This window comes from Chrysemys picta, chromosome 18, assembly GCF_011386835.1.
Source record: "Chrysemys picta bellii isolate R12L10 chromosome 18, ASM1138683v2, whole genome shotgun sequence".
Classification (NCBI taxonomy): Eukaryota; Metazoa; Chordata; order Testudines; family Emydidae; genus Chrysemys; species Chrysemys picta.
In genome coordinates, this window is record NC_088808.1 from 10465462 (window position 1) to 10477570 (window position 12109).

The 12109-nt window shown below is 50.7% G+C and overlaps 1 protein-coding gene across 4 annotated transcripts in view; it reads right to left on the minus strand.

Moving 5' to 3' along the window:
• Window positions 1-12109, minus strand: part of ASTN2 (astrotactin 2) — a 631841-nt gene that overhangs the window by 450905 nt on the left and 168827 nt on the right. Inside the window, exon 1 of one of the 4 annotated variants that reach the window (XM_065572256.1) lies at window positions 1542-1779. The exons of the other annotated variants lie outside the window; for them this stretch is intronic. The gene's annotated coding sequence lies outside the window, so the exon portion shown is untranslated. Of the gene's footprint in view, window positions 1-1541; window positions 1780-12109 lie in introns of those variants that run through there. 4 annotated transcript variants of the gene reach the window in all.

The window sequence follows — 12109 nt, forward strand, 5'->3', positions numbered from 1 at the left end:
ATTACAGACATTTATGGCAATCGAGTCCACTCTCACTAAAGAGCCTCTATGCCGTAAATCTGACTCCCAGACAGGTCAAGTCGAAGCCCTACCGTTGAGTCCAGCCTCTCTGCACCATCCTCTCATCTCCTTTGTTGGCTGTTTCCAGTCTTTAGGGCTGACCTTTCTAAAGGAGGTTAGTGGTTCCTTCTACACCCCCATCCCCTCTTCGTTCTCCCTCGAGGCTATACTGCAAATGATTTACCCTCCTTTGGGTTACCCCACTCCCACACATGCCTCATGGGGAACAGTCCACTGCCGTACCCTTTTCTCCAGAGGATGCATTCTACATTTCCTTCTGCTGGCAGAAGGCTCAGCGAGAAAAAAAAAATGTTATATGGAGAGGGGTGAAAACAAAAACAAAGAAAAATGCTGAAAAAACACCATTGACAGAATGAAACAAGCTGGGCCTTGGGCAAAAATGCCATGTCACTGAGACAAGAAAGGGGCCAAATTCATCCTCAGTGGAAACTCCAGAGCGGCCAGTAGAGTTCCACCAGGATTTCATTGGATCCAACGTGTTTAACAAATTCCAGCCCATGCACAGGATTAATTTACATACTTGCTGCCAGCAGAGCATGATAGTTGCACTCCATGGGGAGAGGGGCGGGGAGTCCACCTCCCCATGTTACTGGAGCTAAAGAAAAATTGTGGGTTTGCACCATTCCTGGCTATGCTGCAGCCACCTCCGCGGACGGCCGAGTCCATTAACTTGATGGCAGGGACATCACACGCCTGTCACTTATTAATGAAAACATAAATAATCCTTCCAGACTAATGGGAATTCTTTCCGCTAAATCCAGCCCTTCTGCAGATCCTGAGGGTAAAGCAAAGAGAAGGGTGCTCTCAAACACCCCCCCGCGCCGGCTCACACTGAGACGATGCACGCACACCCCTGCCTCTCCAATACACACATCCAGAGACTTGTTCAAAGGTCCAGAACAAGGTCGGACGTGCAGCCGCCTTGGGCTGGCAGGACGGTGGCCGGGAGGCAGGATTTGGAAGGAGCAATATTCCAGGCGCCTTTGCACTCTCTTTGCCTGGATTCTGCTACTGAACCTCAACGGTGCCGTGACGCCTTATGGTCTTTTGGGGACACAGGGTTGCCTCACCCAGTGCGCTGTGGGGGACTGTCCTCAGTCATCCACTGGTGATGCCCAGTGGGGGGGCTCTTTCACTGGCTGGTACGGCCCCCCTATGGCTGAGCACGGCACAGCAGCGTCTTCAAGTGGCACTCGGTCAACAGCTACTCTGAGGCCCCTTTTCATGACTCCGCTCTCAGGCCAGGTCAGAGTCAATAAAGGGAGACTTCATCCCCAGACATCAGCCCCACCTTAACCCCGATAGTCCTTGTCCGCACCACCCCCCCCTTTGCATCAGGGTAGTTTTTTTACATCCCCTCCCTTGAGGCTATTAGGGAACCCCAGGCCCTCCCTCTACTCTGGGTTCCAGCCCACAGACCCTGTATTAAGCAGCGACGGTCTGTTACTGCCATTTCCTACCTTCATCTGCCTCCAGGCCCCCCTTTCACAGAGCGACGTCTTCCAGAGCTTTCTGCCTAGAGATGCTGGCTCCTTCTGCCGCTCCCCCCCCAGTCTGTGGCTGATGCAGAGTCCCCTCTGGCTCCCTACAGGCTAGGGCTCCTGCAGCTGTCTGCCAAAGTGCCTTTCCCCGGTAGCTCTCCTGCTCTGTTCCCTGGGAGCATGTCTTCTTAGGAGCCTCCTCTCTCTGGGAGCACCTTCCCCCAACTGAGTTCTGGTGCAGGTGTTCATTAGCCAATTGGCTGCCAACCAGCCACGTAGGCAGTTGATTATTTCCAGGTGGGCTGATCCTCCTTAAAGAAGCCCATCAACATATAGACCGGGCTCCGACTCCCCTCTCCCATGACATGCCCCCAAACTCCCAGGCAGAGGTAAGTGCATCTCAGGCACTCTGTAAAGCCATCCCATTGGATCCGCTGGATGCAATGCCCCTGAGTCAATATGAAACTGCCCCAGGACTGCACCCGAGTTGTTGAGCCACATACACATTGGATGGGAACAGGGATTCAGAGAGTATGTCGGGGGGAGGGTGGTCTGGAGAGGGAGATCAGAGACATTTGGATGGAAGATTCCTGTTGAACAGGACTGAGGGGATCGGTGATGTGCCCTAGGGGAGGAAGTCCCAGTTACCTGAGGGTTGGCAGGGTTCAAGCGGCAGAGCTCCTTGTTTCTCCCTGTGCTGCACAACACTAAGGCCTGTACAGTACACAGAGCAGCGGCCCCGGGAGCAGATCCAGCCTGTGGAGGCGTTATTTGGCAGCCTGTCGAAGGGCCATGAACAGACTGGCATTCTCCTGCATTCTTACGGTGCACAACTGCTGCATGGCACCAACCACTCTGGGGCCGGCCTGAATGGGAGCAGTCTGACTTTAAACAAAGGAATGAATGTAAGCCGCTGGGTAGACACTAAAGATATCCATTGACTTCCTCTGGGTTTGCTTGAAAGGTAATTTTAACTAAGAGAACTGGGAAATAGGAGTCAGGACTCCTGGGTTCTATGCCTCACTTTTCCACTGACCTGCTACGTCAGCTGGACAAGACAATTTCTCTGTGCCTCAATTTTCAGTGTGTAAAACAGAGCTGTGAATCTTAATAGCTGAAGAGCTGCCAACTCTCTTGGTTTTCTCATGCATTTCGTGATATTTGGTGTTTTTCTTAAGGCTGCAAAGTCCTGGCACAGTGAGAATCTGTTTTGTTTTTAAAGTAGATTTTAGCCTTCATGGTTGCAGAAAATAGCTTAAAAACGACCCAAGTGGGGTTCCTAGGCTCAGAAACTAGAAGGCAAAGGAAAAGGCCCAAAATACGTTTTGGGGGTTTTCTTAAACAAAGCTCATGATTTGCAGACCAAACTTGTGATTTTTGAGTGCGTGGAGTTAGCAGTACTGTTTGTAACGCTCCAAAAGCCTGGGAGAGAAGGTGCTATAGGATGGCACGGTATAATTAGTAAAGTTGGTCAAAAAATGTCATCTAAGCAGTTTTCGGAAAGTGCTTTGACATAACCAAAATGTTTCCTGGAAATATGTTGAATTCGACTACATTTTTGATAAAAAAAAAAAAAGTTTGGAAACATCTGAAATCAAACTGGAGTATTTTGTTTTCACTTTCTTGTTTCTTTTTGACTCATTTAGATTTAATATTTTAGATTTATGCTATTTAATAATTAATGTAATTCACTTGCATGCATTATGTTTACAATCATATTTAATATACACCTCTACCCCGATATAAAGCTGTCCGCGGGAGCCAAAAAATCTTACCGCGTTATAGGTGAAACCGTGTTATATTGAACTTGCTTTGATCCGCTGGAGCGCGCAGCCCCACCCCCCCAGTGCGCTGCTTTACCGCGTTATATCCGAATTCGTATTATATCGGATCGCGTTATATCGGGGGAGGTGTATATCTATATATAGATACTGTGATTAAGGTATATTATATTAGGACATTATTAAAATGTTTCATATTGCTGTCGAGCCAAGGGGGGGGGGGTGGCTCAGATGCACTTAATGAAGCCACACCAGGTGCTTAAGTATAATTGGTTTTATTGCTAAAGTAGAATAAGCTTTTCGGCCTTTATGCGTTACTGAATACGTGCTTTTCAGCAAGCAAGCAAGCATCGATCCTTACACCCCTTCTGCTACAGACAGTCCCGGACCCTCCAGCCTTGTACCTGTAGCAGGCGCTGCTTCAGGTTGGGGGAATTTCTGGGCACCCACAAGGCCAGGATCCGCAGGTGAGACTGTTTGTCTAAAGCAATTTGCATAGCTGTTTTTTATTTTTATTTTTTAAGGGGGGGCGTGTAGACCCACAAGCAGGAAACACTACTGTTTTCTATTTTCACACTTAACCTTTTTAGGCCCTCCTTATTTCTTGTCTTGTTTATTTAGTTGAGTGGCTGCAAGCCAGCCCAGCCGGTTAAAGCCAGTTCACTACTAGCTCCCCCCGAACCATTCTGTAACAACAGGCCAAGGTAACTTGCAGTCAGCCCAACAATTGCGAAGATCGTTTAGAAGTTTCCAAATCAAAATATTTCAGAATTTTGATTACATGAAATATTTCAAGAATTGGACTTTTTGTCCCTGTCAAACTGTCCAGAGTGGCTCACAAGTGAGAGTACCAACCTCGGGGCAGACTGCGAAGAAGCAGGGCACAAACCCCAAACGGGTTGTGAGTTCTAGGCTTAGATTTTACCAACCAAGTATCAAGTGTGAGCTCCTCAAGCACCGTAACAGCCTTAACGTGGAGTGACAGACAGTCCCCTTGGGCACTCTATCTTGGCATCCAGGTAAGCTGCCTTTTTGATGGATGGTCCCTTACACCAAAAATCACAATAATATTCAGGTTACTCCCAGTCCCAAAGGACCAGTCATTTATCCCAGGTCAATTGTACCTTAGATCCTATATCAAAGACAACACTTGCAACAAAGCGGTGTGTGCCCTTTACGGCTAACCCAGGCTAACCAGCAGCTGGGGATCCCTTGCTTATACTTTGCAATTTTTGCTCCTCTGAGTCCAAGTAGCGTTCTTGTCAGGGCTTTTAATCCCTTCCCCAAGAGTTCAAGCTGATGGGACAAACCCACCTGCACATCTCCTCTCCAGGGATGCAGGGGGAGCAATCAACCAAGTCTTTTGTCCTCTGATGTTCCACAGTGGTTTGTCTGATGTCTATGGGCCTTCCTTTGTTGGGCAGGAGATGACACCTCCTGTGGTAAACTAGTATTTCACACTTGGTAATGCTTCTCCCATGACTATGTGGATTTACGTTTCAGAGCAAACACGTAAATACTGAAATAGACACATATTTTATAATTCTAAATACCTATTTTAACAATTCTAACACACAGGGGAGCCAGACTGGTTTCCAGCCATGCCTTTGTCATGTTCAGTGAGGTTCATAGAGTTTAAGGCCAGAAGGGAACATCATGATCATCTAGTCTGACCTCCTGCACACTGCAGGCCACAGAACCTCCCCCACCCGCTCCTGTAATAGACCCCTGACCTCTGGCTGAGTGACTGAAGTCTTCAAATTGTGATTTAAAGACTACAAGTTACAGAGAATCCACCCTTTCCACTAGTTTAAACCTGCAAGTGGCCCCATGGCTGCAGAGGAAGATGAAAAACCCACAGGAACTCTGCCAATCTGACCCGGGGGAAATTTCTTCCAAACCCCAAATCTGGCGATCAGTTAGACCATGACCATGTGGGCAAGACTCACCAGTCAAACACCTGGAAAAGAATTTGCTGTAGTAACTCAAAGTCCTCCCCATCTAGTATCTTCTCGCCGGCTACTGTAGATATTTGCTGCTAGCAGTCGCAGATCGGCTGCATGCCGTAGGCAGTCTCATCCTACCATCCCCTCCATAAACTTATCAAACTCAGTCTTGAAGTGACTTTGTTTTTTTGACTCCACTGCTCCCCTCAGAAGGCTGTTCCAGAACTTCGCTCCTGCGATGGCTAGAAACCTTCATCTAGTTTCAAGCTAAACTTGGTCATGGCCAAGCGTAGAGGCCTTGGCATGAGTTGGCACCTGGTCTGCCAGTGTCACAGTTCTGATTTGGGACAAAAATAACATTTGAAATGTTGGAATTTCCCAGAGGGTAGAAATGTCCATTTCTGACTAATTATTAGTTATTAATTAGAGGCTGTTTTCTCAAGCATCAACCATGTTTGGTATTGGTCCTGAAAGGCTGAATGTGGACTGATTTGCACAAGTCCCACCTCTAAATGCAGCAGGCGCCCTGCCAAGCAAAGAGCAAGAACCAGAGATCTTACAAACATCCACTAATTAATATGCATAATACTCGGTTCACTCAAGGAAATCCTTTATCCCCATTTTTCAGAAGGGGAAAATGAAGCACAGGGGGGTATGGTCACCCAGTAAGCTAGTGGCAGAACAAACAACAGAATCCAGGAGCCCCAACCCCCGGTCTCCTTTCTCCAACCACTTTATGCTGGATGTGATTTAAATGCTGGACATCTTTATGTTGCTCCTGTCTTCAGCAAGAAAGTACCAAAATCTCAGCAACGTTCTGGTAAAAGTCTCTCGCAATTCTTCAGTGCCATTTTCAATTGCTTTCTTGCACACATGGATGAGCAGATTCCAAAGCACGCAATGATGCTGCTGAATGCACAATGCGGCAAAGCAATCATAAAAAAAAGAAAAGAAAAGAAAATCCCCAAAACAAAACCAAGCAAAACTGACCATGTGTTGTAGCACCGCATGTGAGAGTGATAGCCTGGGGAAGTAGATACGGTCTCCAGTCACTTCCTAGATCGGCCAATCGGTTGAGATTATAAAAAAGGCATGATCGTGGTCTGTATTCCTCGCTCTTCTCCTACTCCCAGCACTTCAGCCTATCTACCGGAGTCACATAAAATAACCAGGAGACAGAGCGAATCCATCCAGCTTGGAGAAATTCTTCAATGTAAATTATATAGTCATTCCCCTCCAGTTCTGTTACAACAGCCCCATGGCTCCAATATACCCTTCTAAAAACCCTCTACTGCATTTGCAACTCTTCTTTTTAAATGTACCCTCCCCACACACACACACCACACACACAGTTTGTTTGGTGTTATAATAGAAAATGGATGCATCTCATTAAAACATATCTATCTACCTTATTTTCATGGTCAATGTCTTTGTTTGTTTGGGGGGGAGGGAGAGACCCTTCGTTCAAGATGCGGTCTCCTTTGTGGGAAGCTGAACAAATATATTTTCCTCCTTCATAAATTCATAAGACGGTTGCTTCTCGAGCCCGCTCTCCACCCCCCTCATTGTTCTGGGCTCGGAGCCAGCACAGGCCTTATCTAGGACCGGGCAGGAGAAAAGAAACCTTGATACCATCACGCTTTTTCAGTAGTTTAACAAATCTGAAAAAGTCTCAGTTGCTTTTTAATAAAGCTCGGTGCAGGCGATGGCTGTGCCAAAAGGGAGATGCTCAGAGAGACTGATATCCAACCCCTCCTGTCAGCTCCAGGGCTGGCAGCCTCAGCTGGAACGTTTCCCACGCCCCCCCCCGAATTAGGGGAGTAACGCAGACAGGAACTCTGTGGCGGCGGGGTGGGGTGGGGATCCATAGACTAGCATAGAATTATAGAATATCAGGGTTGGAAGGGACCTCAGGAGGTCATCTAGTCCAACCCCCTGCTCAAAGCAGGACCAATCCCCAACTAAATCATCCCAGTCAGGGCTTTGTCAAGCCGGGCCTTAAAAACCTCTAAGGAGGAGCCAACAGATCAAGTAGTCTAAGCCATCCATGCCTGGGAAGGACGCTGGCCCTGTTGGTTTGTTTGTAATGGAAGCACTGTCTAGGGCAGCAGTTCTCTAAGTGGGGTGTGTGGCCCACACATGGGTCTCTTCAAATGCCTTTAGCAGATTCCACCCACTGGCTGACGGCAGTAAAATGCTTGGGTCACTTGGACGCAGCAGCAGCCAAAGCATGAAAAGGAGACAGCAGCTTGCTTCTAGCCCCGCACGGCCCCAACTCCACCCTCCTCCGTCCGCCACTCAGCCCAAGCGCTGCTGTTCCCGGTGCCCAGCTCTCAGGCTGGGGGAGTAGCATTGCAAAGGGGTGTGCAGCTGGCTTTGCAGCCCCTCGGGGCAGTGCCGAGCACTGTACAGGCGAGGTGGTGGGGGGGAAAGGGGGGGTTGGAGTCTCCCCTCACCCAGAAAGATGACAGCCATCCCAGACCCATCGTTTTTGATCTGAAACCCACAAAATAGCTGAAGACTGATACCATAACCCAAATCCCACAATCCTTTGCAGTCACCAAGGATTGTGGGATATATGGGTCACATCGTGATTTTTTTTTCCTTTGCCATTTTGGTGGACGGACTATGGACCAAAAAAATGGTTGAGAACTACAGGTGTTGGGGACTGGGTCACGGGACCTATTCCTGGTTCGGATACAGACTCGCTGGGTGACCTTGAGCTGTCATGTGCATGGGAGCTCCCTGATGGCCACCTCTGGGCCAGGGGCGTAGCCACAGGTGGGCCACTGCCCACCCACATAGCATCCAAATCACACCCTGACCCTGCTCCCCAGCAGGAGCGGCGGGCGGAGCAGGACAAGCCCCTGCACCCCAACCCCATTTCCCTGGCAGGAGCACAGGGGGTGGGGGGGAAGAGAAGACTGCAGGCAGAAGGGGTGGGATGGGACTCCCACTTGCCCAGGGTCCCACAAAACCGTAATCTCCATCTGTGGCGGGGAGGTGACCCTCCTGTCATTGCCTGCCTATCCAAAAGCCAGAGCCCACCCGGTTTTCCTCTCCTAGCTACGCCACAGAGGATCTGGGTGCGCAGGGCCAGGTATTTAGACAATGGGTGGAGGGGGGCAGGGGTTCGAAGCAGAATGTGGGCAGTGCTCACGCTGTACTGGATACCTACGTAATACAGGTGGCCCAGGGCTCACCTAGGCAATCAGCTGCTTGGGACTTCCCAAACCTCAGCGCTAGATGATGCTGTAGTCTCCAGCCACTGCAGTTCTCCCGCACTGCTCCACAGTCCCTCAGGGCACCGAGCGCCTGTGGCCTGCTGGGATAATACATCAGGCCTCACCAGTGCTTGAAATGATGGGAAAGCTTCCGAAAGAGGAGGGGCAGAGTCGGCTTTATTGATTTAAGAGGGGAGGGTGGCCCACTGGTTAGGGCACTAACCTGGAACTCAGATGCAGGATCTTTCCAGCTCTGCTACAGACTTTCCCGTGTGACTTTGGCCAAGTCACTGGGGCTCTCCGTGCCCCAGCTCCCCTTCTATACAAGAGGGGTCATAGCACCACCCTGCCCCACAGCGGTGTTGGGGAGGAGAAGTACACAGAAGATTGTGAGATGCTCAGATACGAGGGGGAGTCGATAAGTGCCATAGTCAGATATGGATGTAACTTTTGCACTCCGCATCTAAGTGCTGCAGGAGATGAATGCAAGGCAGGTAGGGGGCCAATACGTTCAGAAGCTTGAGCGGGAGCCGGTGGCCCCTCGACACTCACTGTCCAGAGGTATGCAGCAGGCAAGGCCCAGAGAATTTTCAGGGCTGGGCTTTGGTTTGAGCAGGATTGTGCAAGCAGCCACGCACAGTTCCTAGGTGCTGCGGACTGGCTGGAAATGCCCATTGAGACTGGTTGAACGGACCCAGTGCAAGGCTCCATGTGGACACACCCAGTGGACAATCTACCCTGAAGCAGTTTGGTGTAGTTTCCAGCCTGAGTAGACATACCTGTGCTAGCTCTGATCAAGATAGCATGCTAGAAATAGATGTACAGCTGCAGCCGCATGAGCAGCAAGATGGACTAGCCACCATAAGCACAATCCTCTAGCCCCCCTGCGTACAATCTCATCTGAGACCCTAACTACGTACCTGGGCTGCTGTGGCCACCTGTGTATTTTTAGTGCACTAGTTCAATCAAAGCTAGTGCAGGTGTCTCCTCAAGCTGGAAATGACACCTTCCAGCTCCAGTGCAAACATACCTTTACATGGGTTTGAACTTGCCTGATAGGGGTTTAGCTTGTACCTAAATTACAGCTAAACCAACACACACCAGGTGCAAATCAACATTTAACTTCAATCAGTGCAAACCCTTATAGCTCATCTCTTCCCCCAGCAGTTTCAGCAGAGTCCAAAGGGACATCTGATCTCTCCAGCTCTGAACCAGGGCAGCTCAGGGCTACAGTCTGATTCAGGGAGCCGCTCTGGGTAGGAGTAGCCCAACTAACCCAGGCCCGGACCAGAGAATCCAGCTGAACCTGGCTTCATGAGCCACGCCTGGAGCGTTTGGTTCTGGATGGCAAAGCCTGGCTCTCCAGTTCTCTTTACCGATTTTATCCTTTCCATATTTCCGCCCCCCCGTGTGAAGCCCCATCCTCCTCCTCCCCATGGGGCCCCCAACCCGGGCTGGGGCAGGCAGTAGAAATGATCAGAAGCCATTCTCACTCCAGCTGCCAATCTGACAGCCCAGCATGGCCCCGGAGACCTAGGCACGGGTGACCACAAGAGACTATTGCAGGGGGAAGGGAGGAGGGAGCCCAGCAGCCGCCGGGGAGTGTGGAAGGACAGCCGGAAGAGCCGCCCGCCCCTCGGTTACCGTGCGCCCTGACCCGTCTTCATCCTCTCTCCAGTCACGGCGCTCAGCTAATTGTCTCCACTCATGTGTGCAAACTAACCATTGACTGGAAAATGCCACAGAATGTTAATTTCATTTGGAACGGGGTAATTGCAAAGTGTTTCCCTTTCCCCTACTTTTTTTCTTTCATTGTAGTGAATGAATAAGTGTTGTATTAATAGCACCATTTGCAATTACGGCCACAATCACAGCCCCACCGATGGGCAACGGCCATTATTCCCCCCCCCCCCCCCCCCGCGCGCACTTTCAGTGTGTTCCTTCCCCCTCCCTTTCTCTCCTCACGGTAATTAAGATAATGCTGTATAATTATAAATACGTAGGGAAAGATCAAACACTTGAGAGCTGTTGTCCAGCATCCCCTCCCTCAAACCTATGCACCGCGAACACCATTGAAAGCAAGCAAGCAGTCAATTCGCTTCTTTGGCCATGATGTCAGGACCTAGCCAGGTTCCCCTGGGATATGCAGCTGTATCCCCGGTCTGGGATGCGCCTTGGCCCAGCCCCTCCCATGTCCGGCAGTGAGGAAACTCCCCCCACATGGCACTGTGATGGGGAAGCTCCCTTGCCCCGGGGCTGCCCAGAGGATTCAGGGGGCCTAGGGCAAAGCAATTTCGGGGGCCCCTTCCATAAAAATTTTTTTGCAATACTACAGAATACTATATTCTCATGGGGGCCCCTGTAGGGCCCGGGGCAAATTGCCCCACTTGCCCCCCCTCTGGGCAGCCCTGCCTTGTCCTTCCCCACCACCACCTACAGGGCACTCTGTCACCCTGCCCTTCCCTCCCACCGCTGGCACCCATGGGGCACTGTGGCAAGGAAGCTCACCCCTTAGCTGGCACCCTCACTAGCACTGAGAGGGCACTCCCATGAGGAAGCTCACAGCATCAGTCCCCTTGGCTGGTACGGCCATGAGGAAGCCCACACAAATCTTGTTAGAGCACCTTTTAGCATGCGCAGCCAGATAGCAGGAGCAGAGAGCCGGGACGGCTAACGGCGCCGTCCCTCAGCAGCCGCCAGCGCTCCTCAAGTTATAAAATAATTGAAAAGTTAAATAAAAACACTCTGGAGGAAGCTTCCTTATTTGGCGCTAATGGGCACATGGCAAAATCCCGGCCTAATGTTCCGTGGAGCGGGGAGAGAGAGATCAATAATCTCCAAGTGAGAACAGTGGAGCTGCCTCCGCCCCACCCCTTCTGGGCAGCCAGCAAAGGTTATTAATGACAGCGCTTGAAACGGAGAACATCTTCTTAAAACGCATGTGGGGAATGAGGGCCCCTAGGCACTTCGGAGACAGGGAGAAAAGTCCCACCTCTGCCCCTGCAGAACCCGCTCTTGATCCCCTAGGGCACGAGGTGGCCAGCACTAGAGACTTTTAGCATCCTCGGGAGGTGAGGGAACGTGCTCTTTCAATTGACCAGTGCTGGCTGAGGAAAGGGTTGGGCCGGCCATACCAGAGCCTGCTCTGTGCCAGTGCAGAACCTCTCCAACCCAGGGAACCAGCCGTCCTTCCTAGAGCTTATCCAGACCTCTGGCGCTATCTTTAGCTCAGGGTCTTTTTTAACATATCTGGGGGCCCCTAAGGTGGAGTGGAGTCTCATTGTCAGCCGCCTCCCTGCACGCAGCTGTTGGAAGTCATGAAAGGATGACTCCAGGGAAGGGGTGCAAAATGGAAAGGAAGGGCCCGAAGGAGAGAAGGGGAAGGGAGCTCAGGGAGGGCAGCTCCTGCAGTAGCAGCGGCAGCCCAGAGGTCCTTCGCCCCATGCGAGGGACTGACTCAGAGGGGAGAAGTCCATCTACCAGATCCCCATCTCAGCACTGTCCAAGGAGAGCCAACAGGACGGCTCTGGAAAGGCATCACGTTGCCGGAGTCAGACCATGGCAGAGCTCGAAAGCCTGCATCTCTGTTCTGTGGA